Source organism: Haemaphysalis longicornis, unplaced genomic scaffold (assembly GCF_048455015.1).
Source record: "Haemaphysalis longicornis isolate Haplotype H1 unplaced genomic scaffold, Haemaphysalis longicornis Haplotype H1 scaffold_3, whole genome shotgun sequence".
NCBI classification, from domain to species: domain Eukaryota; kingdom Metazoa; phylum Arthropoda; class Arachnida; order Ixodida; family Ixodidae; genus Haemaphysalis; species Haemaphysalis longicornis.
The window spans coordinates 100147902-100170974 of NW_027526335.1; the positions used below are offsets into that span (position 1 = coordinate 100147902).

A 23073-nucleotide genomic window follows, 5' to 3' on the forward strand; every position below is an offset into this window, starting at 1 on the left:
AGAGATAATAAATAATGTAATGAATGATTTGTCATCCGCAGTTTCCTCTTCTTTTATTAGCTTGGGGCTTTGGTATTCAAAAAGGTATGAAGGTAATATACCTCGCCCAAAAAAAATTATTTTGCTTTTCAAAAATTTGGCACACGCGGGGAACAAACGGTAATAGTTGGCTTCAAAATACGTGCCTTGGGGTAACTTTTGCGCAAGTCAAAGTGTATTTTCTGTGATGGGAAATTTACTAAAGGGAATAAGGCAAGTTCCGGCCTTAATTTTTAAGCCACTGCATTGGATCAGTCCCTGCCTGTTTTATTATGGTGGCCTCAAGCGGCAGCAAATATTTGTCTACCCGCGCACCCTTTTAGCACCTTGGTGCACGTGGAACAAATTCTTGCGAAGGTCCCGTGTCTGACGCGCTGGAGTTTCCATGACATCGCCGCTGTTGCACATTGACTTCGGACAATATTGTCATCTGTGTCTGGGTTTTGCGACGAAAACGAGGACGCCGGCCTCATTCATCCGTAGTTAAGCCGTATGGATATTGTTAAGTACGTGGAACCAAAATATCGATTGGCGTCTACAGTTAACCCCATGAACGTTTCTTGAGGAACCTCGCCTCGATGACTTCCTGTCACCGCTGCGTCTTCCTTTATACTTTCATGCATATTGCACGCTTCCGGAGCATACAGAAGCACACACACACACACACAAATGACGCGTGGCCATCATAATTAATTAGAAGATGCCTCCAAGATGGCCATTAGTGAGCGCTTTCATAGCGCTCTCAATCGTTACAAGCCGGTGACTACTCGTGTAGAATGCCAGCAAGGACGCTGCGAGATGCAGAGCCCGTATTTTCATCATTACCATGTCGTCACTCAAGTTCTGGTATTAAGTGTATTTGCGTTTAAAAAGGTTCTTAGGATGCGGATTTACTACTTCCCCGCGTATGAAAACGAAATCTGAACATCTGCAAATGAAAGTGGCATTTTTCATCCTTATTGCCACTAAAACGACACCCTAATTTACCTTGCCGAGTTATGCAGAACACAGCACCGTTAAACGAAGTACCAAAACGAAATCTGAACATCTGCAAATGAAAGTGGCATTTTTCATCCTTATTGCCACTAAAACGACACCCTAATTTACCTTGCCGAGTTATGCAGAACACAGCACCGTTAAACGAAGCACCACCACAAAAATATTTCCTGTACTGTTCTAAGCTTATTCCCCTGGTATGTGCAAGATATACCAGAATACCACCTTGCTCTAAAGTGGGCACCTGCTTGCACGAAACGCAGAAAAACTGGACACTGACGTCATTTCCTGGGCGGGGAGGACCTCAGGCTTAGCTTTATATTCGGTCAGCCCAGCAGCGTCATTCGGCCTCGTATGGAATACAAGAGGGAATACAAGCAGCACCATCTACTATTTTGTCCCTTCACTAACAACGGTGTCTGGACCAACTGCTAAAACTTAACCGCTGTTTGAGCGTTCTGGCTTTCCGGTAGAATCTGCGATTTCTATTTTGGCGTCCTTTATTAAAAACCCCGCATTCCTATGTAGTCTTACAGCGAAGCTGTATATGTATAATCCATTCAGTTCTCGCGCCTGTGTGGAACGAAAACCCGAAGACTTGGGGTGCCATCTGGCGGGCATTATGATTTACTCTTTCTTGTGAACTACACTGTTTGTGTCGGCACCGCCTCGTGCGCGCCTGAGTTTACTCAGCGGCGTGTGTTCGGCGTAAGAACAATGTGGTAGATCCTTCTTTCATAGGAATCAGTAAAACACTAAAGTGAAATGTGCCTTCGCAGGAGCATTTGAATGTTTATTCTGCATCGATATGAACTTGCACATCGCTATTTATGATTTGTCGGTATGGCACCGTTAGACACATCAACATTAGACACTTGATTACAGGCGCCGGAGCATTGCGTGAAAAGGATTGAAACCCCAGGCACGCGCAAACCGTGCGAACGAAACCGAACGGGTTGTGAGCGAATCCTTTGGGGAAGACGCTGCAGCGAAAGGAGCATGATTTGCGGGTCGGCAGCAGTCTTGTGGGTGTGCTTGACGAGTGACGTCTTTCTGGCAGGTCGCTTAGCCAAAGGTGCGACCACACTGGTCCTGCTCCGTGGCGTGTACGCAAGGCGCTTGCGTTGCGATGAGCTCAGCTTGTGGAATGCGGCGGCGGCGGCGTCCCACAGACTGAGCGACGTTCCACATTGGCGGCGGATGGGTAAACACAGCAGCTTCCGCTGCTACACGCTGCCCTATCAAGGCGCTCACAATTGGCGCTCATTAGCGTCATGACGCACTACTTCGCCTCACCTGTCCTAGATGGCAGTACCATCTGAATGGATAAGTTAGAGGGAAGGGCAAAAGGCGCGTTCGCACAGCTATCCGGGCATCACTTCATGGCTCAGTCGGTAGAGCGTCTCACACCTCCCGTTGTGGCCAGTGTGATCGTGGGCTGGAAACCTAGCGCCGCCGCATAAATTGGAACTTTTTCTGGTCATGCCATTTCCGTGACGGACATGATGTCGGTGAGGTTTGTGAACCCGGCATAAAACACTGTCGTGATAAAAATTCGTAAAAAAATACCAAAATGTCTTAGGCCATCCATATTTTTATATAAGATGTCATATTGCCCATGAAAAATGCCTTTCTAGGAATGCATTCGCGTTTAGATGTGAAGCCGAGTTTAGGACATCAGTATAAGCTGTCTTTCCGATATTGGGCGCTGCGCAGGGAAGCACGGCCATCTGCGGTGGGAGTGCGGTTACAGCCCTACTTAATACTCCTCTCCATCGGCACCACATCTTTTTGAAGTGACCCGCCGCGGTGGCTCAGTGGCTAAGGCGCTGTGCTGCTGAGCACAAGGTCGCGGGTTCGTTTCCCGGCCGCGGCGGCCGCTTTTCTGACGGAGGCGAAAAGCAAAAACGCCCGTGTGTACGAGATTTCGGCGCACGATAAAGATCCCCAGGTGGTCAAAATTAATCCGGAGTCCTCCACTACGGCGCGCCTCATCGCCTGAGTTGCGTCGGCGCGTTAAACCCGGCCTACAATCAATCAATCAATCATCTTTTTGAAGTGATGTACTCCTCGCCACGAACGCAGTCCCCCCCTCCACCCCCCCCTTAGACATTGCGTAATGTCGCGCGCTCCTGTGCGGCTTCCTCTGCGGCGCCCTAGAACCTGCGCTCTAATTGGCGTAGCGCAGTATAATAAAATCTCATCGTCGCCATCCAACCATTCTGTGGGTCCTCAGTCTGTGATGTGGAGATAAGGTCACTTTCCTTATAATGCAATAGGGAAAATGTCCAATACAGCTAAACCCCAACATTTAAAATAGAACCAGACCACCAGCCTCCCTGGACATTACTCTTCCTAGGATGGAAGGACTGATTTTTTCAAGTCGAGTGATTTTTGTGTAACGATGTTCTGACACAATACTTGTTCCCATATTTTTCGTAAATAGCAGTGTTTCGGCATATTTTAGACTGCTTGAGGAGCGGTGCGCAATTCATTTGTTGAACTTTGTTGAACTGTGTTGAATTCCTACTTTGCGCCGTACAAGTAGAACCACTTCTGTACGGTTGATGAAATGTAAAGTCGCCGCCAGGCAAGGTGTGGCGCGGCCGGGTAGCGTAGATTACATTTGGGCCCGTGTAAGTTGCGAATGTTTGGGCCGGGCAGGGGCCGTCCGCCTACGCTGAAAATGCGCTCCCGCCGGACCAGGAAAGCCGGGACCGCACAGAAGGCAACCCATAAATTCAAGAAGTAAACTGAAGGGAGTGCTGATAAAATCTTCACACATCCTTGGCTGCTCATTGCTCGACAACAAAAACAACAATGCGGCACTTTAGAGCCAAATTTAACTTTTGGACGCACGTATGTAGAGTGAGACGATTGTCTCGGGATTTGCCCTGTGAGACGCAAATCTTCTTTCCGAGTGCCACTTGCGTAAGGGCAATGGAGAGGCTCACCGAGTAAGGTAAACTCGGGTATTGCATGCATGCGAGCGTCTGTTTTATTGTGTGGCAACACAATAGTTCGCATTATAGTACGCGCCGCACGTTACACTGTGCCACTCGCGAGCCTGGAATCAAATTGAGGAGCCCATTGTGAACGAGCGTTTACTAGCCTGCGCTCGAAATAAAAATCCTTTATCCTGCCCTTCTGGGTCAGGGCTAGACTCGGAGGCAGCAATCTCTCCCCGCGCAACTTCGGAGTCTTCGTAAACAACGGCCAAGGGTGCGTATATGTCGGCGCGAACGGGACATACGGAGACCTGGCTCTGAACGTACGCGCACGCCTCCGCCTACCAGCTGTGCTACGTTAAGGAGCGGGGAATACGACTCCTCTGCACCCTTCACAGGTAAATGAGGAAACCTGCCATTTTCTGTTGTCGCTGTAAGTGCAAGATACAAATTCACGCGGCAAGGAAAGATGACCTAAATTCGTAATAATGTGCTGGGTCCCGGACGGGGTTACGGGTTAAACTACCGGGCCTTGGTAATCGTTTTTCTGGCAAAGGATAAGTGCGAACACTATCGCGTAAAGGACGTGTCGTGGGAAGGACAAGTTCCTATTAAGTCAAAGCTAACCACGTAACCGGCCTCAATGTCAAGGCTTCCTCTACCGACTTACGCTTTCAAATGGATATCCGGGCAGCGTTTGACAAGGCCCTCAAACACCCGCCGTGGTGGCTCAGTGGCTAAGACGTTCTGCTCCTGAGCACGAGGACGCGGGTTCGATTCCCGACCACGGCTGTCGCTTTTCTGATGGAGGCGAAAAGCAAAAAAGCCCGTGTGTACGACATTTCGGAGAACGTTAAAGATCCTTCGGTGGTAAAAATTAATCCGGAGCCCTCAACTACAGCGCGCCTCATCGCCTGCGTTGCGTCGGCGCATTAAACCCCACAATCAATCACAAGGCCCTTAAATGAGAGGACGTACAGTGTGACCAAACTAAAAGCGAAGCATCTCGATCAAGTTTGTTTTTAAGGTTTAAGAAGCACCGGCAGTAAAGCATGGCAAATGACGTAAAATAAATACCGATTTTAATAATTAATTGAAGATAGCCCGCACGGTATTTCACCCCCTCGTGGCACATGAAATCTCCTGGGAGCTTTTGAAAGGTCAATTGTATCTCCTCCTTATGTGCACCAAAAGTCAAAAGACCGAATGTTATACTCCCAGAATGTGGGAATTCTCATAGTGTCGTCTCGTCATATGCAGTTGCAGTTTCCACAACAAAATGAAAAAAACATTATTGTGAATACTTCTGAAGAAGAAAATAATGCATTTAGAACTTGGTCGACATTTTAAGGCACCCGAACATTTTCCATAAAAATATACCTCCTCTCATTTTGGCGAAATAACCCAATTTATTAATGTCAGTGAATGACATGGTTAACAATTTCAGGGTAGCCCCCTTGGTCACTGCATTTTTTCAGTGGAACGAGCTGAGCTTTTTCCTGTCATTAGTAACCATATCCAGACACGCCGAACTTGCTACGCTACTTCGAGCCCCAGTAAAAAACTTGCCATGCGTAGTAAGTAAAGGCGAAAGTCCTTCTTGGGCTACTTACACGCGTAAATTTCATCTGTATGTATGTATGTGTGTATGTATGTGTGTGTGTGTATGTATGTATGTATGTATGTATGTATGTATGTATGTATGTATGTATGTATATATGTATGTATGTATGTATGTATGTATGTATGTATGTATGTATGTATGTATGTATGTATGTATGTATGTATGTATGTATGTATGTATGTATGTATGTATGTATGTATGTATGCATGTATGTATGCATGTATGTATGTATGTCATGGCACACAGAGTCGAACGCTTAGCGTAAGTCCACAAATAATCCTAGAGTATGTAATCTGATTTCAAAAGTATGTATTAAGTCGTGCTTGATACTAAGTAAAGCGGCTTCAGTAGATTTTGCTCCCTGAAAAACGAATTTCACATTGCTTATAATACTAAATTTTCTAAAACATTTTCCAGTCGAGTGCTTATGGCACGTGAGAAAACTTTATATAGGCAAAACTATTTCAAACCCCTAAATTTCTGCGAAGAAAATTTGAAGCGTTACTTTTTTTTAAATGAGTCAGATCCAGACACCGAAACTAAATCGAATAAAACTGCAGCCACACGAAAAACTTGACGAATTTCCCATAAAAAAGGGCCGGTAAAAAGCTAGCTGAGATAACGTCCTTAAAAAGTGTAGGGAGATCCTCGGTCGTATCTCAAATGAGCCATATCCTGCTGTTTCACGGATCAAAATGAGCCAAATCGATTTGCCCAATGGGAGTTTGCTCTTGCTTTGACTGTTCAGACTGTTTAGTGGGTGTTTCCGGAAGTTTATTTTTTCCGCTTTTCGGAGCTGGCTTATTATGCATGCAGACACCAATTAGGAGATCGGCGAAAGCTCTGTCCCCAGATGTTAACGACGAAGTGAACGGAATGAAACTAATACCGAAATAAAATGAAACGATGATTTCATTTCGCCTCACCATTCCCTAAAAAGTATTTCTGGTTGTATTTATTTTTTTACTGCAATATTTATTATTTTAGTACTTTTTTTACTGCCATACTTATTATTTTATACTTAGCTAAATAGCTGCGGCTTACAAGCCCTGAGAGTACGAACCACTTCCATTGACCTGAAGATACGAGCAGCCTTCTTGTGAAGCGTTTTGGAAATTTATGGCAAAGCAAAGAAAAGCTTGCTTACTTCGTGAGTGCCTTCAGGAGGGCCCACGAAAATTACCCTGTGGAAGAATTTAAAAAGATCTGCTAATGTCGCCAAGAGGACTCACCTGCCATTCACGCATATTTGTACTGTTCCTGAGGCCCTGTGGCAAATGTTAAGGCCTTTTCCACCAAAAATCAATCCCACAATGCTTGAAAGGCAATTTAAATAAAGGACCCATAAGAATGCCGCATCAAATTCAGTGTTTCAATTCAATATTACGGAAATCCGAACTTGTAACCCCAATATTGCTCAAATTTACGGCATATTTTGTAATTATTTCTGGCCACAAACTTTGTCTAGCTCGCATATAAAATATATCTTATAATAGTTTTGACAACGTTGAATTTATGTCCGGTAACAAACTTTCGCTTCTTTCTCAAATTCGCGTTAGGTGTAATTTGCTCATTTAAAAAAAACCGCCTCATTTGACATTCACCTTAATGCAGCCGTATGGCTACGAAGCTAAGCTGTACAGCTTCCTCAGAAACTCCGCCGTTGAAGAAAAATTTCTCCTGGTACAGGATTCGAACCCGGGACCACCACCTAAGCAGGGCTGTCGCTTTACCAACTGAGCTAAGCACGAGGCTAGCCGTTGGAACAGGAAGCTAGCCTGGACTAAGAACAATTTTTCTTCAACTGCGAAGTTTCTGAGGAAACTGTACAGCTTCCCTTTGTAGCCGTACGTCTGCATTGAGGTGGGTATCAAATTTTTCTTCGCACGAACTTACTCCACCTTGGGGATTTAACCTAAATCTGGTCGATAAATCCACTAAATTCGGTAATCGGTACCATACATCATACTCGTCAACATTGTTGAGAAAAAAGAAGATATTAGGTAAATTTGGAGCTAAGCATGGATGCATAATTGCTACTGGCAGTTTCTTTATTTCAAAGTAAATGAGTGCTAATTTGTGCGGGAGTAAATAAAAGATACATTTTGAAACCAATACTTGTACCCCAAAACACAAAATATGCTCGCGCCAGAGGAGGGACCTTCTGGAAGCATTCCAAGTCAGATTATAATGAAATGTTACAATATATTGGCAGTGAGCACTGAAACGGGGGGAAATCGAATGAAGTTGAGCATACCTCCATCGTGTATGTGGAAGGAGCGAAACAAAAAAAGAAGAGAGTGAGACCTGAGCCGGTAACAAAAGAGCGGCTTTTATGTAGCAGTGGCCGCAGAAGACTATCATCTTTCGACGACATTTGCTGCAAAGTTGGCAGGTACGTCCCCAATTCTCAACCTTAAATATTACGGTGTTGAAATATTGAATTGAGAAGGAGGACCCAACGATGCATCACTGAAAAATTATGAACGAAAACATTGCTCTGACAAGGTAGGTAGGCGGCCAGCTGCAAAACATCGGCGAATAAATTTAAATAATTTATGAACGCACCCTTACTAGTTGTGCTGCTTGGGTCGTTGAGCATATGCACAACTTGCTCGAAACCCTACATGACACAAAGTATATAAGGTACTATGGAAGAGGCTACCAACATTAAACTGGGGTTTGCCAATACCTCTCAGCGCAGAGCGGTTCGCTGCGAAAGCGTTTTCTGCCTGTTTTCAGCTATTTGAACCATTCATGGCTGCAATGGAATAAGCAGAGCTCGCATTAACAACTTGCAACGTTTTTTTGCAGGTAGAAGGGGTTCCTTTCCGCTACTAAATCTGATCATGGCCTTGATGCCGTCGCCAAGCAAGCTTCTCTGGGAAATCTACGAGAAAGGGGACCCCCGGACGAAGGATTACCCCCTCGTTCTGAACCCGTGCTTCGTATTTCCATTTCTGGCCAGCTACCTCTACTTTGTGAAAATAGCTGGTCCCCGATGGATGGAGAAGAGGAAGCCATTCAAGATTCTCAACCTAATCCGATTCTACAACGCCTTCATGGTTGTCACCAGTGTCGTCTTCCTCTACATTCTTCTGAAGATGACGTACCTTCCCGGAGGACGGTACAGCCTGTGGTGTCAAGGCGTCACGGGATACATGGACGAAGAGCTGACGCGCTACTACAAATACGGATGGATTTTCATCGCTGCCCGGTACGCCGACCACTTGGACACCGTTTTCTTCGTACTTCGCAAAAAGTTTACCCACATCACACACCTGCACGTTATTCATCACACGATGGTGACAATTAACATCTGGTTCTGGGGGCTTTACGCGCCGGAAGGACAGACGGCCTTCGGCTTAGCTCTTAACGTATTCGTGCACGTCATCATGTACTCCTACTACCTGCTGGCAACAATGGGGCCGGCTGTAAGAAAGTACCTTTGGTGGAAAAAGTACCTGACGAGGTTGCAAATCCTTCAGTTCGTTGTCGGAATTTCTCATATGTCGATACCACTGTTCGTTAACTGCGGATTTCCTAGACATCTGGTCCTTATTGGCATCCCGCAGGGTTTCCTTATACTTTGCTTATTTATAAACTTCTACATTAAGGCTTACAGGTCTCGTAAGACTGCTCATCCTCAGCTACCAAGCATGAAAAATGGAAATGGTGCGCTCCTCAAGCAAGAATGAAGCTGGTGATGATTCATGAATAAAAGTGCCTCGTTCGCCCATTATGGAAGTATTTTCATCGGAGTGGTAGGAAATTCCTTAATGCTTGCGCAGTGACCCCAACATCCACTTAAGACAAAACTGAAGTTAACGTTCTTTAGAAAGAGTGCATGTTGCCTCCATACACGAGTCTATATGTATACGATGAATGGCCGCATATGTATCGTGGCTTATGGTTGTTAAAGGGACACTGAAGTGATATGTAAACATTGCGGGATTACTTGCGCAAATTGTAGTCCGGAGTCCCCAGGCCATGTTACGACCACTCTGGGCGCGTTTACGCGATTTTATTTAGTAGAAAAATTAATTCGAAAATGCTGTCCTCCTCTCTTTACGCTCGCCCATTTTCTGCGGCGTTTTCGTGTGACGTCGCGAGGAGCCGAGCTCGCAATTGGCTGCGCTACTGCACGGCTCCCCGGCCTTCAGACAGAGTCAGTCGACCCAGCGTTTCGTCCGCCGGCCAGTTGAAACGAATTCGTTCGCTCAGTTGAAACGAAGCCAGGACACGTTTGTGAATGGAAGAATTGGCCTTTCTTTACTTGGTTAGTTTGTACACTGTATCTAGCTCCAAGTCAAGGTCGCTTCACACAAGCGCTGCACAAGCGCACATGCGACGCTTCGCTGACTGGTACGCCAGTAGGAAAATATAAGGCCTCTTGAAGGCGGGAGAGGAGTCAGCGAAGTCATTATAGGTACTAAGGAAATAAAATCAACTGATATTTTTACCGTACAGCGTAAAAATAGGGTGCGGGAAGCACTTTTTTGCGCTGGGCGAACAAGCACAGTGGTCAGCAGCACGACTATGCATCTGCGAACGCTTTTCCGTCTACGAAATGCAATTGCTAGACGTGAGCTATTGTGGAAACTCGGGGGACGCTTACTGCACGAGCGCAATACAACAAATAGTCACCTAAGCTGCTTGAAATGCCAAAAACTAAATAAAAGTGTAAACTTGTTGTACAATATATACCTTATATTACCATGGTTGGCGGAGCCCGTCGCGTCGCCGAGTGGTCTGGGGGGCTAGGTATGTTGCCGCAAGTGTTTTGCAAGTCACGAGTTCGAGTCCCCACGAGTACGTGCTTTTTTTTTTGTAAGTTAACTTTTTCGTTTTCTGCCGATGTTTTCTGCATTGAGTTCACCTTTTTTTGGGCCGCAACGTTCATGGCTCCACGAACTAGTTCACACAACGCGCGCAGGCTGGCAGAGGCGCGCTAGCGAGTTCTCGTTGGCGTGCTGTTGCCATAAGCAGCGACTGCTTGCGGGCAGTGGGCACAGGCCAGAATGAACAGACCCTTGGCCTGGTGCGAACACGCTTTTTACGGTACAGGCATGAGTGAGGCAAGCTCCAAATATGGGGGAAAAGCGCATGACATTTGGGCGTCTGCGGGTACGCGCAGGGCGTCCATGCACTGCGTAGGCCTCGGCTAGTGAATGCTACTGTTGCAAGCCGTCCTGGGAGGCTTATCTTTATGCTTTTTTACAGCTGACAACATGGCAGAAGCGCGGTACGATGATTACTGAGTTATTGAGAATGCCCATCCAACAACGCCACCGGTCGTGTTTTACCGAACCGAAACCGAAACCGAAACTTGTTTGGTTGCTTACCTTGGGCATCATCCAATCACGGTGCCCGCTCCTCCCAACGTCACAGCTTTAGTTGGTGCGGCCGCCGCAAACCGCGCATGGTAGTTTTTCTTCTTTCACGCTTTGTAAAATAATTACCGATTTGTCAACCGGATAAACGATGAAAAGTGTGCTAATTTGAGCCAGTCTACGCAGTGCAAGCAAAAACGGGAGCTTGACAAATTCACTTCAGTGTCCCTTTAATTTAACAAGCATCATGTACAAACCATTACAAGTTGCTAGCAAAACTAATGAGACATCTGAAGCTCAGAAACAGGCGAACATGCAAACCCGCGTTACAATGAATTTAATGCGCCTGCCGGCCTTTAGCCCACATAAGAGGTCTTCTTGTCTTTAACTTACGGGGTGGCCGGATTTATAATTGGATGTTTGCCATAACGTTTGTAGATGAAACGTATGCAGAGGGCTTAGTTCCAGCTTCACTTTTCAAAACATACTAAGGTAACGACCAAACAAAGAAGATTTCTTTTCTGTTTCATCCTCTGAGCATGCAGTTCCGAAAAAATTGCACATTTTCGGCATGCCTGCCACTTTTTTTTGCGCCAAATTGTATTCGGCCTTCCGGCAGTAATGCAGAACAAACGAAGTAATCTGAAATAATGCATGCCATTGCGTTATGTAGCAATAAATGACATATTTGCAGCAGAATATAACCTTAATACAGAAGTAAATCAATATGCACAATGAAACTGATAGCTAGCTTTGAATACTAACAGCTTTTACAGAGATACTATTTTTCTCCCTTCACCAAGCATACTTTATGTCAGTAGCGCCTGAAATTAAAGTTTAGAAGCCGCTTTTTTGTATTTAAACAGAAAAAACTTTAAAACGTATTCTTCGATTCGCCTGTGCTAGCTTAAAGCAAAAATTAAATGATGCTTTATTGGTGTTATGAAGCAGCAAAGTAGCGGCGAAAACATACATACCTTATCTTTTTTTCTTCCTTCTTGAAGAATTTAAAAGAAAAACATGGGAATTGTGTTCGAGCGTGAGTGGTGTAGGGTTAGTGACCACTTCAAGGTTGACGGATGTCAGCACGGGGGACTCTTAAGTACACAACAAATTCAGTTTGTTTTCCAGAAATTGAAGGCTTGGGAACAAGGTACTACTATAATTTAACAAAATCAACCCGGTGCGAACAACGCGTATTACTGAAGGACTGAAGGGCATTCGGATTTGTCCTACGTGTCAACTTTGCCGACGTTAAGTAGACCGCTGAACTATTAGATATGATAAGGCATTCCACAACCATGTAATGAAGCGGCTGAATTGGAAAAAAGAAACTTGGAATTGGAAAAAAGAAGCTAGCGCTACTCTAATTGATTAGCATGCCGAGTAGCCCAAACATTTAAAAATCAGCGATGCTGCCAGAGAAGAGAGCCAGAGCACCAAACACCATCGTTCATTCGAAATGCTGCCATGTCCGAATAAAGGGTATGCTAAGTTTAACTCAAATATCAAGGGATTGATCTGGAAAAAAAGGAATGCCGGTGAAAGAATCCAAGACTTGAGTTGTTTAGTCGCCCTGCACGCGTGACGCCAAAGTGAGCAGTTTCTGTCATTAGTGACCCGCGAAAAAAGCTACCTACAATAAACATTAATATGCAATGTTATTATCACATCATTGAACCGTATAGTCGCACCGTTTAAATGGTAGCTTTGAGTCAACGAGCTGATTACTTTGTTTTTAGTATACCATTATGCGAGAAATTTACTTGATTTCTAAAAGGCTTTCAGATAAAACAAGTATTTATGTATACTGCCTGGTCCCTTTTAAGTTTAAATCATTTTGAGCCATTGGGACCACGATGGTAGTGCTGCAGTGTGTTCGCAGTCTCACTTTTTGCTGGCCTTCACAACATTTACGCATTGTTATTTTTGTCTATGTAGTTCTGTTCTTCCAATCGGTATGCAGTTGTTTGCTATCCACTAGTATAGCGGCGAAGTTCCTGCGACATCACAAAAATTCAAGGCATCGAAGTTAAAAACATGCTCGAACTTGCGAGCAAAATGTTGCCAGTAGTGGCCGCTAGAATTCTTGAGCTCGACATTTGTTACGCATCAGCAGAGCTACAGAAAAAGTTACAAATTTATTGTTCCTTGAGGATCAGCATACCAAACATCTGTACAATGTTGACGTTTTTTCTTCTCTTTTGGCTTGTTCTACTTTGATGTGAAAGCCTTGTGACATTAATTTCGCGCGATTGTGATGCTGACATCTCTCGTAATGCTGCTCACTGCTGTTTTAAACATTGTAATTGATTTAAGCGGTTTTATTTAGTATTGTTAGTAACGTTAATAAGGGTTGGAAATGTAGTAGGGTAAAACGTTGGTCGCGGGCTATACTGTGTGTGTGTTCAAGGAAGCAGAGAGATGATAAATAATAAAGATAAAGTATTTCTGATCAGCCCTGCTTTTTACAATTTCAATCTCAATGACGTTTGTGTGCCAGTGTTCACTATGCTCTTTTCTTGTAATTGTGCTCGTCGCCTTTGGCAACCTGCAAGAATTTTCTTCTTTGGTTGTACCATTTCAACGTACATGGAAGGGTTTGCTATACACTAAGCCAGTGACGACGTACCCCAAACGTATGTAAGTTCAGAACTAACTCGTTGACTTCATAATGCTCCCAGCAGCGACCACGACAACAATACCACGCGACTGTTATGTAGCACCGAAAATACAGAAATGTGTGCAAATATACTGTTCCTAGTGATGCAGCCTATAAAATATTTGTGCAATCTTCGCGTTTCTTTTGCTCCTTCAATTTCTTGTACTATTGTGTGTAACTTTGTGGCATTTGTTTTCCATGATCCTGACGATGAGATTGTACCCCATGTATCTGACTGCTTTTATGGACCTTGTAAGTGCCTCCAAATTGTTTCCCTCTATACAGTACCACTGTTGACGTTATAAGGGCTGAAAACGCCGCCATGTACGCTAGTGCAACGCTGGTCGTGGGGCCATATTTATGCTGTGTGCAAAAATACAAACGGAAAAACAATAAAAGACAACTATTTCTAATCGTCCCCTCTTTGAGCATTTCAGATTGGAATGACACCTGCGGGCCACTGCTTGCACATATTCTCATTTGCTTTTGTGCCCCTTGGCAACTTCTAGGCATTTTTGGCTTAGTTTTATCTTCTCAATGAGTACTGGGCAATTTACTTTGCACTAGCTTAGTCGTGCAATTCCAGCGACAAAGCACAAATGCAAAGTATTAAAGCTCAAAGCATGGTCGTTTGCTGAATAATATTCCCAGCCACAGCCGTGATAACAATGCAGCCCGAATTTCGTTACGTGGTAAATACTAAATGGGATAGAAATGCACTGTGTTGCAACCGTGTCATCCCAGCGCTGACACCAGTTGTTGCGACCGGGCGGGGGCACCCGATCCGAGCTCCGTGGCCTCCGACATACGAGTGGTAGCGTGAATGATGCGAGCGGCCAGCCGCTGTTGCAGCCGTGAAGAAGTCCAGAAGCAGTAGGCTAACGTAACTGTTTACTTCATAGCGAAAGGTGAGCCTAAGCCAAAATAAAAAACAATGCCCCGACGGGCGAAGTTACAATACAGGACTCGAGCAGAGCGACCGCATGGATTCGCTGCTCAGACAGGAATGAATTTCAGCGCTTGGGCAGCTTCTATTTATACCCAAAAGCAGCAACGGTCAAAACGCCAAGAAGCAACACGCCACGAACGTCACAGACACACACAACGCTCTTTTTCCACAGTTCGTGAGTCATCGATGGCCTCGGCGCACGTGGAGTCCGAGACAGTGGAGAGAGTGTCCTTAAAACATGCTGATACATGCCTCGCCGGACCGGCAGCCGTCGAAGTTTGAAGCGCGTTGAAAGCGAGGCGACTGGGCCGGGCATGTCGAGGCGTGACTCACCGACGTGCTGGCACCTGACGGCTGTGGGGCGCACGTCCGAGAAGCATGCCTAGGCGCGCCATCGAATGTTGATCGCGCCGATAGCGAAGCGTCTGAGCCGGGCATGTCGAGACACGAAAGTATGATTCACCGACACGCGGGCGCCTGACGGCTGTGGCGCACGTGGTGGCTTCGCACGTGGTGGCTGATGCGGGAAAATACGGCGGCGTTGGCCGATTCGTAACAGCTTCTCCGCCGGGGGTCCGAGATCCCGATGGATAAGGGTCTTCAACCGTTGGCCGGAGGGATGCTTTCGGAGTGAAGTGCTCAGCAGATGCTCGACTCCAGGCCTGGGCTGTACGACACCGTGCTGGAACTTCGGAGGGCCGATCACTGGACGAGTAGTGGCTCCCCAAGAACGTCTCTGGTTTGGTCAGGCAAGCAACAGAACAACACAGGAAACACAACCGCATCGCCGGCAAGTGCGTAGACAAATCCACACTGAAGATCTACCAGGCTTTTAGTTGCGATAAAATACGCTAATAACTAACTACTCTAGTTATATTTTAGCCCAGCAGTACTTCAGACAAGTGCACAAACTTGAAAGGTGACATTTCGCGGGATTGGAAATGTCCCACACACAAAAAAAAAAACGTAATCGTAAAGGGCGAAACCTGCTTCATGAAAAACAATGAACTTAAAGTCAGGCGTCTACAGGCCTCTTCTCGCGCTGAGAGCTGCGATTTCAGCTCTCGTTATTACCCCGAGCTTTTCCCCTTTTGTACCGCACTTTAGGTGTGGCTGCTCTCTGAAAGCTGCTGCGACCGCGTGAAATGACACCGGTCGTCTTGTTCGACACAGGTCGAGCGAGCGGGATTTTCCCCCGTTCATACGTTAGGCGCGCACTCCTTGGAGGCGGCCTTCCCTCGGCGCGATGCGAGCTCACGGCTTTGCCCCTCGGCGTGCCCGCACTGAAACACGCGCCGCAAGTACCCGCGGACGTTTTTGCTATCTCCTCGTTGCTCGCCTTTTTACGAACGTGTTCGGCAAGCAAACGCCGGAACGCGTTTATGTTTACTTCTCTAGGCTGGTCGGTTCCCGACTTCGGCTCAGCCACAGGCGACACCGGAACTTCAACTAGCTCAGCCGATGTTGGCCTATCGTCGGGAGCATCAGCTGGGAGTGAAATGGGCACGACAAGATCTTTAGACACCTTGTAGTTCCCTACAGTCACTACCTCGTCGTCCCTCGCGCTTTCAGCGACTTCCTCGGCACGCGAAGACCGAAGCGTGTTCCCGTTCTCCTTCCTCACTGCCGGAACTACACTACAACCCGGCTGCCCTGTCTCAAAAGACGGCTCAGCCGCCCGAAACACCGGAATCTCTACGAGCTCGGCTGGCCGTTGATCGAGGTTAGCTACCTGAGCTGGTGGCAGAACGGAATCGGCTTGCCCACTGGCGAGATCGTCATGACTCCCAACTGAACCCTGCAAACCGTTTGCTGCTTCGACTGCAGGCTTTCCCACCACGTCGCTCGTTTCTGCACTACCGTCCGAAGGAACAACCTCCGTTTCAGCGGACTCATGTTGCCTTTCGGTAGCCTCATAGTTTCCGCACTCCCGCGGAATACTGTTAGCCCGCGAACTGCGCGTGTTCGGGTCGACAGCCGTTTTCAAGGCCTCCCGTGATCTAGCGCACTTCGAACATGGCGACGAAATATCTCCGCTCGCCGTAGGCGCCTTACATACAGTGTACTTACGCTGCCCTCTGTCGTGAGCCTCGAGAAATTCCCAATCATCGCTTTCTGTCTGAGTTTCGCCATTCCTCGCAGAGGTGGCGACCCTATCGTTACTCGAGCTCTTCGCAGCGAGCCCAGCTGGTTCTTTCCTCGGCAGTTTCTCAAAATTGTACCCCTTTTCCCTTAACAGCTGATCCGACCTGTTCGAGAATAGGTACCGGAATTCCGGAAGAAGTTGTGGGGAGACTGCTGCCTGCGTCACAAGTTCACCAAACGGACCTCCGATGGTGACCTTAGCAATCGGCAGGCGCACGTTTTGTGCACCTACGGCTGGCTTCACCCAAACACACTGCCCCGTTAGCTGATCCGGTTCGACGTACGAAGGGTGGACCATGTCTACCGTCGCCGCGGAGTCACGAAGAACTCGGCACGGTTTACCGTTGACGACAGCTCACGTACGTACGGCTCTAGAAACTGCCTCCTGCCCTCCCTCTGATCTAGTACGTGAAAGACTAATTTTCCTTTCTTACAACTGGCTGCGAAATGTTCCATCTCGCCGCAGTTGTAACACGCAGCCTGTCTGTGCGCTTCAAAAGCTTTCTTTCTGCGCTGCTCCTCAGTGTCTGCTGCTTTCTTTTCGTTATCGTGGCCAGTTTCTCTATCCATGACAACGACTTCCCTTGCTCTACCGTCTTCCTGGGGAGCTCTGCCTTTCGGCCCTTACTTATCAGGCCTCGGCCTGAACTCTTTTTGGCCGTCTTTCGGCCCCTGCGCACCTCGACGTGCGACGAACTCGTCGGCTAGTTGAACTGCCTGATCCACAGTATTTACCCCTGGCCTATCTTGCACCCAGAGTCTCAGGTTTTCTGGTAGACGGCGGTAAAACTGCTCAAGACCGAAGCACTCAACTACCTTGTCGTGCTCTCCGAAAGCCTTTGCCTCTTTGAGCCTCTCTTCCATATTAGCCCTCAGCTTGTAGGCGAACTCCGAGTACGACTCGCCCCTAGCTTTCTCGGCTTCACGGAACTTCTGGCGAAACGCCTCTGCTGACAGCCTGTACTTACGCAAGAGGCTCGACTTGACTTTCTGGTAGTCCTCCGCCTCCTCCTTTGGCAAGCGGGCCATCACGTCGGATGCCTCACCTGGAAAAAGCGTAAGCAGCTTTTGCGGCCATGAGTCGCGGCTAAACTGGGCCCTCTCACACGTACGCTCGAATTGACCAAAAAAAGACCGATGTTTTCTCCTACCTTGTAGGGTCACATTAGGTCGCACATTCGCAACGTAGGTCGCTCAGTCGCCGCAGACTGCACGCTTCGCGCGTTGCTGTCACTCTCACGCCTAGATCGAGATGCTTAGATGTCAAGACGTTTCATTTCCAGCTCATGCTGTCGCTCCTGTTCTCGCCTTTTATCTTCGCGTTCCTCACGCTGGCGCTCAGCCTCTGCAGCCTGACGCTTAGCGGCCTCCCTGTCATTGATCAGCTCAATGCACTCTGACAGCTCGTCATCGTCAGCCCCAACAGCGAGTATAGCCTGTATCAGCTCTGGCTTTCTCAGCGCGTCCGTAACATCCAAGCGCCACTCTTTTGCAAGCTCCAACAACTGCGGTTTTTTCAACACCTTCAAATTCATGGCCGGTCTAGAGTACTGCTTTCCCACTGCTCCAAAAATGTTTTGCGCGAATAACCCGCGCGACAAAAACACACGCCCTACCAGCTATCCTCAGAAGCCTGGTAAAACTCAGTGAAGAAATTCCCGCGCTCACCCTTGACCGCCGTGAATTCTGCGAAGTCCGAAGCCGCCTTGACGTCCGTGGTGTTGGGTCTCGCACCACTGGCTCCAGGTGTTACGAAGTTGTCATCCGACCGCTGCCAACCAGTTGTTGCAACCGTGTCATCCCAGCGCTGACACCAGTTGTTGCGACCGGGCGGGGGCACCCGATCCGAGCTCCGTGGCCTCCGACATACGAGTGGTAGCGTGAATGATGCGAGCGGCCAGCCGCTGTTGCAGCCGTGAAGAAGTCCAGAAGCAGTAGGCTAACGTAACTGTTTACTTCATAGCGAAAGGTGAGCCGAAGCCAAAAAAACAATGCCCTGACGGGCGAGGTTACAATACAGGACTCGAGCAGAGCGACCGCATGGATTCGCTGCTCAGACAGGAATTAATTTCAGCGCCTGGGCTGCTTCTATTTATACCCAAAAGCAGCAACGGTCAAAACGCCAAGTAGCAACATGCCACGAACGTCACAGACACACACAACGCTCTTTCCGCAGTTCGTGAGTCATCGATGGCCTCGGCGCCCGTGGAGTCCGAGAGAGGGGAAAGAGTGTCCTTAAAACATGCTGATACATGCCTCGCCGGACCGGCAGCCGTCGAAGTTTGAAGCGCGTTGAAAGCGAGGCGACTGGGCCGGGCATGTCGAGGCGTGACTCACCGACGTGCTGGCACCTGACGGCTGTGGGGCGCACGTCCGAGAAGCATGCCTGGGCGCGCCGTCGAATGTTGATCGCGCCGATAGCGAAGCGTCTGAGCCGGGCATGTCGAGACACGAAAGTATGATTCACCGACACGCGGGCGCCTGACGGCTGTGGCGCACGTGGTGGCTTCGCACGTGGTGGCTGATGCGGGAAAATACGGCGGCGTTGGCCGATTCGTAACAACTGTTGCTAGTGACTCTGAATCAAATTATCCATGGAATAGTTGTGGTAGCTCTGCTCCTCATGTTACTTATACTACTGCGTTAAATTTTTGTTGCATTACTTTCCTGCCATTTTGTTGCTGCCATTGTCCCCAGTCTTCGACTCATTTTTAGACTCCTTTAGTGCCTCAAAATGTTTCCAATACAGTACGGCTGCCTACGCTATAAGGATTGAAAACGCAGCCCTGTGCTGGTGTGCAGGGTTTGTCGCCGCACTATATCTTTCCTGAGCACAAGTAAATGCAGAAGCATATCGACTATTTTTTTATCGGCAGCCTTTTTTTACGACTGAAATTTATTATGGTGTGTTAATCGAAAGTGTACAATGACCATGTATATATATATATATATATATATATATATATATATATATATATATATATATATAGCGAATTAGAATAGGAAATGAGGGGCTCGTTGAAAATAGGACAGAAATAAGGGTTGGCAGTCAAGAAAACCTCGGAAAGCAAAGGGGAGGATATGGTAGGTCATTGAAACAGATAAAGAATTTGGAAAGAAAGAAAGTGAAGAAAAAATGCCCGCCCGGTGGGATCCGAACCCACGACCTCCAAAATACCGGTCTGGTGCGATAACCACTACGCTACCAGCGGGGCTATTTTTTCCCTTCACTTTCTGGGGTATTTATGTCAATGTAATTTTTTTTTCCTGTGCTTGGGGGTGGTAGCCAGCGCTACTCCGACTTCTCGGGGTGAAGGGGACCTTCTTTTTAACCCCCGGGCCGTGACTCGAGTGTCTGCGACATGTCGGGAGTGGTCAACCAGCTTTGAACCCTCTTAAGCTCCCTATGGCACCAAGACTGCCAGAACAGAGGCCCTCGCTATGCATGTAGCGAATCAGAATAGGAACTGAGGGGCTCGTTGAAAATAAGACAGAAATAAGGGTTGGCAGTCAAGAAAACCTCGGAAAGCAAAGGGGAGGATATGGTAGGTCATTGAAACAGATAAAGAATTTGGAAACAAGAAAGTGAAGAAAAAATGCCCACCAGGTGGGATCCGAACCCACGACATATATATATATATATATAAATATATATATATATATATATATATATATATATATATATATATATATATATATATATATATACACTATATACACTAACACGGATTCACTTACTGATTTTTTGTCGAGAATCGCTAATATTACCAATTAAGAGGAAAGTGAAACATGCAACCCTAATTTTTATGAAGTGTAGACTGGGGTGTTATGTATTCTGTACACTTACGGCGACCACCGCTAAACTTGCGTCTACATAACGTACAGCATCATGTTCAGTCACTGCGAATTTTGACTGTACTAACTTATCTGTAATGTATTTTCTTGGAATACAATATGTATGACTTGCCTCACAACGTTCCTTATCTTTCGTTTTCTTGCTTTGTAGTAAATACTATATACCCGCATGCGCAAACTTTGCAGTGTTTTTACTTGATTACTCATCGTTTTGAGACTTTTTTTACGGTTCCGCTCGGCGCGGTATTGTTCGTTATGATTTGCGCAACGTATGGTTAGTCTGTATACCAATCTCTTTTCTTTACACAAGTTGCTTTTTTTGGCTTATTTGAGTGCACTTTCCTTGTTGGCATCCTTTATAAACTGAGGAACCTCAAATTATTATGCTTGTATTATGCGTTGCTCAACCCTTCTACACGTTTCCCTTCCTTTGTATACTTTATAAATATGTGCAATCTAAAATATGACGCTTACACCACAGTTATTTAACCCTTGTTCTTGTTTTGACATTTTGTTCTTATAACTGTTGTACTACCTACCGACTAAGTACTTTTGTATGTATATGAATACACCCTTGTATGCCCGCCTGCCTTGGTCTCAAGAAGGGACTGGCAGTATTTCAAATAAATAAATATACAGGGTGATCAAAGTTAAGTCGACAGGTTTTTTATAAATTAGCCGCTGAGCTGTACGAGAAGAACACCTCTGCTGTAAGGTTACGTACCCAGGGGGACACAGATTGAGGTGGTAAATATTGATGTCGGTGGCTTAATTAACTAAAATTGCATAATTAACTTTTTAGTGACTGCAGAAAACCAACATGTTTATATTGAAAAGTTGGGCGCAATCGTGTTTCTACACAGTTTCATTTGGCAGAATTTTTCTAGCGCATCTGTAATTCGAGATATCGAATTGCGAAATTTAATTGCCGTTTGCGTGATTACGCATGCAAGGCGGTGGCAGCCGGCGCAAAGCTCCTCCCTTTCGTGACGTACCTGCTGCGTACGAAGTTTAGTTTGACAACGGGGTGGAGGCATAGGCAAAAGCGATAAGTGGCACACTTATTGTTTTTATCGTCTTGGCTTTTGAAGTCAAAGAACAGCAGTGTGGTGTGACATGCGCAGTGACCTTTACCGGGTTACAGCTGGGAGCGGAAGATAATTTTACGGCACATTTTCAGTGCGGTTTGAAACCGCTGTGGGAAATTATCTTGTCAGAGTGTTAGCTTCTTGACCGTGGCCTGATGCTTTATTAGCGCTGCCCGTCGAACGACAATCAACAAAAGCGTTGAGACCCGCTATGTTGCAATGGCTGCTTCCACCGGCACAAGGTATTCAACAGAAACAAAAGTTGACGTGGTACTTGCAATGGCCAAGACGGATGGAAACGCCCTGTTAGCGGCGCGGCTGTACGGGGCTCGGTACCCACACCGTCCACTTCCGTCTAGGTCAACGTTTATAACCACGTTCCGGCGATTTTGCACAACAGGCTCTGTCCACCGTCAGCGTCAGAAGAGTGACACCGTCATCAATGAAGATTTCGAAATTGATGTTCTCGCGTGTGTAACGTCTATGCCAGAAATCAGCATCCGAGAGATTGCCAACGAGTCAGGACGCAGCTTCGGAACAGTCGCAAGAGTGCTAAAAAAGCATGGGTTGCATCCGTGCCATGTTTGCCTTCACCAGGACCTAAGTGAGGCAGACTTCGAAAGGCGGCTGGACTTCTGCAATTGGGGCCTCATCAAAATTGAAGAAGAGAGTGACTTCCTACAAAGAGTAATGTGGACAGACGAGGCTCGGTTTTGCCGGAATGGCACCGTAAACGTTCACAACGCCCATTATTGGTAACAACAGAACCCACACTGGCTGCGACAACACAAGCACCAAGTTCGCTGGAGTGTGAATGTGTGGTGTGGCATACTAGGAGACAGGATTATTGGACCCTACTTTTTTGAGGGCAACCTCGACAGCAAAAAGTACACCCAAGAAATTCTTAGTATTGTCGTCGACAACTTTGCCTGCGATCTTTCCTTAAATGACTTGCGAAAGGTATGGTTCCAGCATGACGGAGCTCCACCGCATTTCTCCACCTCTGCAAAAAGATGGTTGGACCGCCATTTTTCAGGACAGTGGATTGGGCGCGGAGGAGCGATGTTTTGGCCACCAAGATCCCCTGACCTTTCTCCGCTCGACTTTTTTCTTTGGGGCTACGTGAAAGATCAAGTGTTCGCAACGGAGCCAATTGACATCAACGACATGAAGAACAGGATAACATCTGCCTGTGCGAGCATCCGACCAGAAGTACTGCGCAGAGTTACCCAGTCAGTGCGAGAGCGGTTTATGTTTTGCATTGCTGTCGAAGGGAAGCACTTCGAACATTATTTAAAGCACTGATACATTAATAGGTTTCCATAAAGACCCGGCAGTGGTGGGTGAGAACAACGACTTTTAAATAGTGCTACACCAATATTAGCTGGCCACTTCGATGACGCGAATGGTTGATCGACAAAAAACTACGACGTA

The 23073-nt window shown here is 46.8% G+C and overlaps 1 pseudogene across 1 annotated transcript; it reads left to right on the forward strand.

The window, feature by feature from the left end:
- Positions 1-4174: 4174 nt before the first annotated feature.
- LOC144174943 (very long chain fatty acid elongase AAEL008004 pseudogene) lies at positions 4175-13515 on the forward strand (annotated as a pseudogene). Its single transcript, XR_013323549.1, has 2 exons — positions 4175-4381; positions 8422-13515. The product of XR_013323549.1 is annotated as a very long chain fatty acid elongase AAEL008004 pseudogene (transcript).
- Positions 13516-23073: the final 9558 nt, after the last annotated feature.